General features: G+C 40.7%; 1 long non-coding RNA gene across 1 annotated transcript; it reads right to left on the bottom strand.

Annotated features, from left to right (window-relative positions):
* Nucleotides 1–7,751: 7,751 nt before the first annotated feature.
* On the bottom strand, nt 7,752–10,567 carry LOC133742195 (uncharacterized). Its single transcript, XR_009862412.1, has 3 exons — nt 9,538–10,567; nt 8,906–8,984; nt 7,752–7,997 (listed from the first exon to the last, which is right to left on the bottom strand). It is a non-coding gene; the product is annotated as an uncharacterized LOC133742195 (long non-coding RNA).
* Nucleotides 10,568–10,807: the final 240 nt, after the last annotated feature.

The raw sequence follows: 10,807 nt of genomic DNA, 5'->3' as shown, positions 1-10,807 counted from the left end.
TTCCTTCATAAGGCCACTAGATTAAAAAAGATGTTATATTTTGGATATTAAAAACCAATATATTTACATAAATGCCACTAGAGTACAAAATCAACATTCATTCTCTCTCTCCTCTCCGACGAGGTCTCCGGCCAACTTCTGGCGAACTCAGGCCGACTTCCGGCGAGTCTCCGGCGAACTCTGGCGACCACAAAAGCTACTATTACTGACACCAAAAGCTACTGTAGCTACTCTGATGAAATTTCTGGCAATCTCCGGCGAGGTCACAAAAGCTACTATCACTAGCAACAAAAGCTACTGTCACTAGCAACAAAAGCTACTCTAGTAAGATTTCCAGCAACCTCCAATGAGATAACAAAAGCTACTATCACCAATAATAAAAGCTACTGCTTACCAAATAACATATGCTCCCCAAAATAAAAATCTACTATCCCCACCAACAAAAGCTACTGTCACCAATACCAAAAGCTACTCTCACCAGCAACAAATGCTACTGTCACCAACAGCAAAAGCTGCTTTCACCAACACCAACAGCTACTCTCATCAACAACAAAAGTTACTGTCACTAACACCAACGAGCTACTCTCACTAACATTAGAGAGTTACTCTTGTATCAAAAACTACTCTCACCATCAACAAAAGCTACTCTCACCAACGCAAAAAACTACTTTCACCACTTCAAAAGCTACTCTCACCAATGTTAAAAACTACTATCACCACCACAAAAAGCTATAATCATCACCACCAAAAGTTACTCTCACCAAAGACTAACAAAGCTACTATCACCAACTGAGAAAGCTATTACCAACCTACACAAAAACTACTATGAAACATTAAAACAACTATAAATTTACAATGTCGAAAGCTTGCAATGCTCAACCTTGCACGTATTGCACATATCATAATTGATCAATATAACTTGTATCCATGAGCATCATTCACTAGAGTAAGCCGTAAAATCCATAGGAATTACCAAAATCAAACCAAAGCTATCAAATTGACAAATATCAACAAATGAGTTTCTACCTAATCCAAAAACTATAACAATACATAATTCCGGGTTTTGAACGTGTAACAAAGCTTTGATCTCTGGAATTAGTACTCTCGCTCTTCCCTACACCTAATCTCACCATCGAAGACTCATCGCCATCATCCAAACAGCCCCTGCGTGAAAATTCAACAATCAAAATCGAGATTTTTAAAATAATTTGCACCTGCAAATTCAAATTCAAATCAAATCAAATGAAAAATGCAAATTATTAGGGAGACAACGGAGCAGAGGCTTGGAGATCCAAGCGGGAGCACGAGAACATGAGGCAACGTTGACGGCGTTCGAATCTACATTGACGACGCCGTGCACGAGATACAGTCGCGAAACGGCGCCGTGCGCCGGAGATTCAATTTCAGTCTGCCAACGCGATCCAGTTTTTCCATGACAACAAAATTCACAATTCCAGGAAAAAAAGTCAAAACAGCAATTAGGATAGTGATTACCTTCATGAGAATCAGGTGGCTTGAAGGAGTCAACACCAAACTGAGCCCTAGACGACGTCGTCGATGCCTGGGCTGCCTTGCCTTGCCGTGCACCTTCATCATCGTCGCGATCCTCCTCTCACCTTTTCGATCACAATCATCAAGCAGTGATCAGACGGCCACCGACGCCTGCTCCTCTCTCATTTTCATTCGATCTATAATTTTTTGATCAGTTTCATTTTTTGGAAATCGAAGGTGACGACGATGGTGCAAGATCTGATAGAGCCTTGCCGGTGTTCGCCGGAATTGGAAGCAGAGACAAAGACGTGAAGATCTGTTATCGAGGGGAGAGAGAGAGAGAGAAAAGAGGGAGGGCGGGGGAGAGAGAGATATGTGATTGATGTTATTTTGGTCAAAATGTGATCGATGTTAGGCTGACGGAATTGGGCTTCTTAGGTAGAAGGGTAATATTGTCATGGATGAAATAATCTGTGGATGGAAGTGGCCTTATTTGTACAAAAAAAATTAGGTGGCTTTAAGGCTAATTAAAGTTTCAAACTGACACTTGTATGTAATTTTCTAATAAATTTTGTCATTTATATTATTTATAAATTATTATTTTTTTGATATATTTATTTATAAATTATATATTGTCTTATATTATTTAAAAAATTTATATTATAAAAATGGGTCAGGCCGCAATCTCAATATGCCATACTCGAACCGTGCTGTATCGGGCCTTTGTGCCAATATTTTTCGGCCCAGATGGCAACCTGAAAATGCTCCTCGAACACAATAATACCAGTACCATATATGTAGTCATAGCACTACGTGAACTAATACCACTTATGTACTTAACTGATACAACCAGCCCAAATGGCAACCTGAAAATGCTCCTCATGCTTAAGAACACAATAATACCACATATGTTAGCGTCACTCGTTTACTCGTTTGCAAAGGTTCTTCTTGATTGATGTGAATCTTATAGAGAATCTATCCCACGTTCGCAGTTCATTATAATAATAGGTTTACTATGTCAATTGCCAAATTCCTAGAATCGTTACTATATACGAACACGTACTACCATGTTATGTAGCACACAAGTTTAGAATTTGGTGTGCAAAATGAATTCAAACTGATAGAAGTTTAGAATTTGGTGTGTAAAATGAATTCAAGCCGAGTGGAAACCTGAAAGTGCTCTTGATCATGCTAACAAGCGAAATGCATGTGATGTTAAAAGAAATGTTAATGTCAATCGTTCATACATACAGTGGATCGTCGTGAATTGTTGAGTGAATTTGATGCAAATCAATCAATTATTAACAATTGCCATTAGAGTAAAAATAAACTGCCCACATACAGTGGACGTACTTAACAAAATCCCAGGAGGGTCAATTCAAGCAATCCATACGGAACCAAATGACTTGATTCTTAAGAAACCAGTCGATTCTTAAGAAACCAGTCTTGCTGACAAGTTAAAGCAGGCATATACCCAACTCATCTCATGAGTGTCCAAATGGGAAGCCAAAATTGAGGTCTTCAAATAATCAGAAGGGTGAACCCGGGCGGCATGCAAAATGACAGGCAATAAATTAAAGTCTAACAGAAAAATTGAAGCAACTCCACATATATAAAACATGTTAGACTCATTCAATAAAAAAAAAAAAAACTTAAAAGACAAGGACAAAATAGCAACCACTTGAAAATTTCCCAGCTCCATGTCACTGTCAAAAACCAGAGACAAAGAGGAAGACCACCTTTACAAATCAGCAGGCTTGCCATGGTGTATACTCTGGCATCAAATTCTGCCTGAACTTCCTGAGGCATCATGTTCTGTCTAAAATAATCACGATGATTCAATTGCCCTGCAACTTACCCTCCATCAAGAATTCAAGATGCAAACTAGTACCTTATTGTAGAGTGCATTCTTCTTTTCTGGAATTAATTAACTTGCAGAGCACGAATTTGAATATAAGAAATAAAATAAAAAAATCGCAATTAAAAGCAAAGCAAGTGCTGTGCTGGGGCTACTATTAAACATACCACTTATGGAGCCTATGAGCCTTCAGTTACTAAACAAAGACACCATATAGTTTTCCAAAACTGTTCCATACACAAGAAAGGAAATGTGGCTCAGAAAGGAACAAGAGAATTACTAGGCAGTAATAACATGCATAATTGCCAAAAAGGTTTTTCAAAGGCACAGGAAGGAGCAAAAATAGAAAGGTAAATTCTGTGCACTTTAACAAAGGAAATTGGAGATAAAAAGGAAGTTACACAAAAAACTTGGTGTCAGAAGTGCCCATAACAAACTATATTCGGAATTGGACGTTGCTAAAATAGTGGTGAATTGTGGGTAGTCTAATTGGAAAGTTTTTGCTTTTCAACTACTTCCACTGTCATTGCCTTGCATAATTTGAATAGAGGCAAAATGGGAGAAAACAAAATGCTAGAGAGATATTCACCAGAGCAAAACTTTATAAGTGCTTGACATATGTCATTTAGGGTATAGTCTTGGGTGATCCTAAGCCCTATAAGCCCTATATGAAAAGAAAAGAGAGAACAAGAAAACACATACAAACAATTCTAATTATGACATAGAATGACAAAACTTTAGAAGTGCTTATCCTGGGCTTATAGGGCTTAGGATCACCACTATCTCCCTCCAGTTTATTATTAATTTTTAACTTTGTGGATGGCGCTATCAATATTTTGTTACACATTATGAAAGTATACTTGTCTCCTGATTTGAGGAAAGTTTGAATTCTTTGAAGTTCTAATGAAGTTGCCTTGATGGTGTTGCAAATAGAAATAATTCAATGGGGTCGGAAATTGGAAGGACAAGGTGTGTAGATGTTTCTTTGTGCTAGCATGCTCTCAAGTTCCCTCCACACGAGTGGCCTATAGAAGCAAATTATGTGCATATCAAATTCTTGTTAGGAGCCGCAAAACAAAATAATGTATTGTTGTTTTCTCTGTGTGCCAACTACAGAGACTAATCTACACCTCATGAGTTTTGAGTAAATATGTGTAAATATCATTCTTGCCAATGACAATTTGTGGAATAGTTAATTATGATTCTTACAATAAGAGTATTATCTAACTTCTAATATACCTTCTCTTCACTCTGGTGGTCTGGCCATACTCTTTACTATCATCACCCAGAACCTTTCTTGTACATGTACGTCTAGGAACTGGTAATATGCATACCTCCATTTCGTCCCATTTTGTCACAAGCACTAAAGGGCCAGAAACTCTCCAAAATCCTGTTATGAACCCAAATGCAACCATGGAAATTGATGCTCCATCTCTGCATCTTAGGTGTTCATATATATCAGATGCGTCAGTGCCCTTAGGCCCCGTTTGGGATTGCTTTGCTTTAAAAAAAAATCAGATTTTGTTCAAAATTTTAGATTTTATTGTGTTTGGTAAATAAATAAAAAGCAGCTTTAATTGAAAGTTATAGGTCACTGGCAACAGATTTTAGAAGCAGCCTAGAGGTTGCTTTTAGAAGCTGTTGTGGATCAAAACACACTCTGCAGATGGTTTATGTACGGACAGCACTTTTAAAAATATTATTTACCAAACACGAAACTGTTTTAATTCACAGATGATTATTCTCACAACACAGCAGCAGCATATTTTTTTAAAAGTCACAGCAATCCCAAACTAGCCCTTAATTGTTTGACACTTTTAGAAGTGTGTTCATGCGTCAGTGCCCTTAGTTGTCTGACACTTTTGGAAGTGTGTTCATATCAGGTGCGTCAGTGCCCTTAGTTGTCTGACACTTTTGGAAGTGCGGCACCACAAAGTTTCAGATCTTCCTCAAACGCAGAAACATTGAAACTCTGGAGATGAGTACTTGATGAGTTGATGGTATTGGCCCTTCATGATTTTTTTTTGGGCTAATTACTGTTTAGTACCCTGTGGTTTGTGCCCAACATCAATTCGGTCCCTCGACTTTCAATTTCATCAAAAACACCCCTGCATTACTATATCTCGTTTAATAGGTCCTTCCGTTATCATTCTGTCAACAGCAGCCGTTAACTCGCTGACATGGCATGCCACGTCAGCTCCTGTGGGCCCATCTCTAAGGCAAAATTCCCAAATTGTCCATGCCTCCATTCTAACCCCTCTCTCTGCCATCTGCTTTCTCACCCTCCTCACTGCAACTACCTCGCTAGACACCGCCGCAACTTACCCCACTCCGCCGTCTCCTCAGTCGGCCTCTCCTCGCTCCACACTCTGGAATCTTTCCATCAAACCTGGTTAGCCTGGTTCGACGGGGACATGATCCTCACCAAATTCCCATCAAACCCAGTTCACCATATTCCAGTAATATTAAGCTCCAATAGAGTAAGATGAAAGAACACAATTAACACCAAACTAACACCATGAATCAGAGAAGCTCAAACAAACATAAAAACCCAGCAAAATCCAAAAGGGTATTCCAATTCAAAACACCCACCAAGTAGAAACAAGAAACACAAATCCGGAATCGAGAATTATATCAAAGAGATCAAGTCTTTGGATACCAAAATGATCAAGTCTTTGGATCTCTCTCTCTCATTCCCAGCCACACTCGAGCCTGAACACCACCGCCCTCAAGGAGAAGCAGGAGGGCTCGATCAAATTGGTTTCACCTCCGGAAATTCGCTGGAAAACTCAAACATCTTCTCCTTTTCGATTCTCTGTCCCAAGTTGACAGATGGACAAGAAGGTATCATAAGCTTCTTCACCTCTCCAAGATGAAGCTACCGCCACCAGTCTAGCGTCCAGTTGTGGCCGGAGTCGGAAAATATGCGGGAAAATCCAAGAAGTTTTTGGGCTTCGTCCTGCCGTCGTCGCTGCTAGTTTAGAGAAGGGAGGACTGGGCTCTGCTTCACGCCACCGCGAGGAACCTAACAGCGCTGATGCGACTTCGGCAGCGGTCGGAGAGTGAATATCTTAGATCTCCATCACTCTGATTCGATCCCACCATGGCCAGATTGGAGAGCTTGATCGGCCTCGTCAACCGAACCCAGCTCGCCTGCACCTCCCTCGGCGATCATGGCGGCGAGGGCATGTCCCTCTGGGAAGCTCTCCCTTCCGTCGCTGTCGTCGAAGGCCAGGTTATCCATGACCTTTTCTAGTTTTCAATGAAATCGTGATGCAGAGAGAGAGAGAGAGAGAGAGAGGTGAACAGTGAGGGCTGTAATGGGATTTATGGGTTAGAATGGAGGCATGGACAATTTGGGAATTTTGCCTTAGAGATGGGCCCACAGAAGCTGACGTGGCATGCCATGTCAGCGAGTTAACGGCTGCTGTTGACGGAATGATAACGAAAGGACCTATTAAACGAGATATAGTAATGCAGGGGTGTTTTTGATGAAATTGAAAGTCGAGGGACTGAATTGATGTTGGGCACAAACCACAGGGTACTAAATAGTAATTAGCCCTTTTTTTTTCAAGTCATAATAATTATTGTATTATTTTTTATCCAAAAAACATAATTTATTGTATTATATTATTTTGATCTTTATTCTATTATTGCTATTTGGACAATCCATGCACTTATTAAAATCCAAACAAATCTCTCTAATAATTTGTTCAACTCCATATGGAATTAAAACAATCCGTGGATTCTGTAGAATTCACTAGAATCCACGGATTATAAAAAATCAGACAAAATCATTTAAAATCTAGATTGAATACACCCCCTTAATGATGTCGGTATTATATCTTAAGTTCCTACTTTATTTATACAGGAATCTACTATCTATCCCATCTTCTTTTTGCTATATAATATATTGGGTTCTTAACCCAAAGCACCAAAATTGGCTAAAATTATTCTACTTACCCCAGCAACATATTTTTATTCCCACTAATCCAATTTAAAATGAAATGACAACTTTGCCCATAACTTAATTAAGAAATCGCATAATGCCACTCCCTCATCTCTCTCTTCTCTCTCTCTCTCTCTCTCTCTCTCTCTCTCTCTCTCTCTCTCTCTCTCTCTCTCTCTCTCTCTCTCTCTCTCTCTCTCTCTCTCTCTCTCTCTCTCTCTCTCTCTCTCTCTCTCTTCTCTGTATCCAAATTCTTATCAAAGCCAAACCGATCAGACCGTGAGGCCACGATTTGGTCTGAATTGAGGTCCGCCGATGCCGGAGGGTACCAGACCGTAGCAGGCGATTGTCGACGTCGGTTCGGTTCGGACTCGTCGACAACGCTAAGTCGTCGTTGCTACTCCGGGAGAGATGTCACGCCCCGAATTTTGAATAATCAATTCAAATCCGAAACATGAATAATAACAAATTACAACTAACATCCTGAATTTTTTTCTCACAAACAACCACACTTCACAACTCTCAAATTTACAATAACCCAAATCCTCAAGTTATTTATTACAGCACACTCCCACCAAATCAAATTGTAATGCTCAAATGAGCTTAACTCGCCTCACTAATACAATTGCTGTAAAACTATAACCATTGCTCTAACCGCACGATCACCGTCCTGGTTCTCCTGTCCTGTAGGATTACCCGCTACACAATTTGAATAGTGTACCGGGAGTTGCAACAACACAAAACCCGGTAAGCTTTTTACAGCCAGTATGAGTAAACAAGAAAGAACTGTTGATTTATTAAATTACAATTCAAGTAAAATTCAACAGTATTACGTCTGCAAAGAGACATCAAACCACTCATGGAAAACCACAAGGAATACATTTTCACAATCCTCAAATCACAATACACCACACTGGTCCTGCAAAAACCCAACCCACATAACACCACTTTGGTCCATCCCAACAGCACGTTAGAGCTCTAACCACATCGCTACCAGTCACCTTGGCCTAGGTGCAAGTAATGCGACATACTTCGGTTAATAATAAACCGTCGCGCTTTGGACATCCCCGTCCTCAGCACACAACTTCGGTTAATAATAAACCGTCGCGCTTTGGACATCCCCGTCCTCAGCACACAAACACTCCGGTTATCCTTAACCGTCGAACTTCGGACACCTCATCCTCAGAACCCTACATTCTCTAACTCTATACATCCTCCAATGTAAATCATGAATATTAACAAGAACTCATCAATCATGTTCATCACATATAATTATGGTAAGTCACATGTCAATTCATAATAATTTAATCATCCCAATTCCACACTCTTCAATGTCACACCATTCACATATAATCACGTAAGTATATATATACGTAATTATCCGCTCAGGGATAATCACTAATACCAACTATAGTTCACATGCAATAAAACCGAGAAATTCATTTGTATAGTAAAAAATCATTTTACTTACCCATGGACCGTAGTTGATCAAGTCCATATGATTTTAAAACAAATATTTATTCCATAAATATTTTCACGCAATTACGACAAAATAAGGTAATTAAATTTATTCGGTTCGTAATATGAACCACGTGAGGTTTACTCACCTCTAAATTCCCGCTGCGTCTTCTTAACAGCTCAAAATACAATTTCACGAATCGTCCGCCAAATCAAACCGTCGATCACCTAATCAAACATGACCTTAACTTAGCCAATAACTCAAAAACATAATCAAACGACAATCCAACGGTCAGATTGAAATTACATGATGATCCAACGGTCGGATCCTCACGGATCGCCTTCCTAATCACTGTTTTGCATTTATACGAAGATCCAACGGTCGGATCTTCGCCCATGACCACACAAAGCCACTGGGACAGTCATAAGATCATCATATCAAAACTACAAGTCCATCTGACGGTCCTAACTTCACAGATCACAAATTTAACGATCGAAATCGATCTAAACTTAAAAATTCATAACTTAATCATACGATATCCAAAAATTGCGTATAATATATCGAAATGATCGTATTGAAATATAGAATCTGAAAATGTACAGAAACCATATTTTTGATCCCCGGAGGTGGCCGGAAAGGGCCGCCGGAGTTAGTGGCAGAGCCGCCGCCGACCACCACCAATGGTGTCGGGGCCGGGCTGCTCTTCTTCCTCTCATCATGCTTGACAACTTTCATAACTAGCACGAAGTCTGAAAATGACCGGAAGGGGTCGAAAATTACCTTGAACAGTATGAAGGTGGCCGGAATTTTCCAGAAACCGGCGAGAAACTGCAGAAAACGGCGAGCTCCAATTCGACGTAAAAACGTCAATTTAAGGCTTCGATTCCTTCTGAAGAGTTGTTAAGAAACTCAAGAAGAACTCACTGGTTCAAGAATCACAGAAAAATATGGTCTGTAGCTCGAGATATACCGATCGAAAGCTTCGGTGGTCGGAAAAATTCCAGAATTTTGCAGAATCCGGCAAGGCTTGATTTCGACGTCAAAACTTCAATTTCAGGCTTCGATTCCTTCTAGAGAGTTGTTAAGAAACTCAAGACGGACTCATTGGTTCAAGAATCACAGAAAAATAGGGTCTGTAGCTCGAGATATATTGATCGAAAGCTTCGGTGGTCGGAAAAATTCCAGAATTTTGCAGAATCCGGCAAGTGCTCCGATCCACGTAAAAACTTCCACAAATCGCTTCGATTCCTTCTGGAGATTTGTTCAGAAACTCAAGGTGAGTTTACCAATTCAAGAATCACTCGAAACGAAGCTCCACAGCTTGAGATATCTGGATCGAAAGTTCCGTTCGATCTAGCTCGGGGTTGACTTCAGCAGCTGCTACGAGCCGCGCCGCCGTGCAAGGGTGCTTCTGGGAGTTTCAGAAGGTTGAGACGAACCTGAGGATGGAGTTTGGCAAGGATTGGTGGCTTGTAGCTCGAGTTATCAAGCTCGGGACCAAATCGGGTTAAACCGGCCTCGTGCTCCACCGCCGTGTACGGCTCACGAGACGGCCAAAAGATACCACCGGCAGCTGCGCAAGGAAGAGGTGAAGGCGTAGGACGTGGTCCGGTGTCATTTGGTGGTCTGTGGTGCTAGAGAGAGATTGGAGAAACCGTGCTCTGTTTGTTGCTGGGTTCGGCCGACAGAGAGAGTGAGAGTGTGAGTGAGAGAGAGGGAGAGTGTGAGTGTCGGTCGATCACAATCAACTCAATCAGTAACCCTACTAATTAAGCATAATCATTAAAGGTAAAGCATCAAAATCATGAAAGTAAAAGCAATGTTGTTTTGCTTTGATTAAAAGAAATGGGTTATTACAAGAGAGGTCAGTTCAACCGACTCGCTACTTCGTCAAGGAGGTCATCACCGACTTCGATGAGACCGATCTCCACCGCTCGACTCGAGGACCGGATCCATCAAGGACCTCAGCCCCTCCGCCGACGTAGGGGCGGCGAGGTCTTCGTTGGTGAGCTTGGGGAAGTGGTTGGTGGCGAAGAGAGAGAGAGAGGAA

This window comes from Rosa rugosa, chromosome 4, assembly GCF_958449725.1.
Source record: "Rosa rugosa chromosome 4, drRosRugo1.1, whole genome shotgun sequence".
Classification (NCBI taxonomy): Eukaryota; Viridiplantae; Streptophyta; class Magnoliopsida; order Rosales; family Rosaceae; genus Rosa; species Rosa rugosa.
The sequence above is the reverse complement of the archived record's forward strand: the minus strand, read 5'-3'. Positions and strand labels throughout refer to the sequence as shown.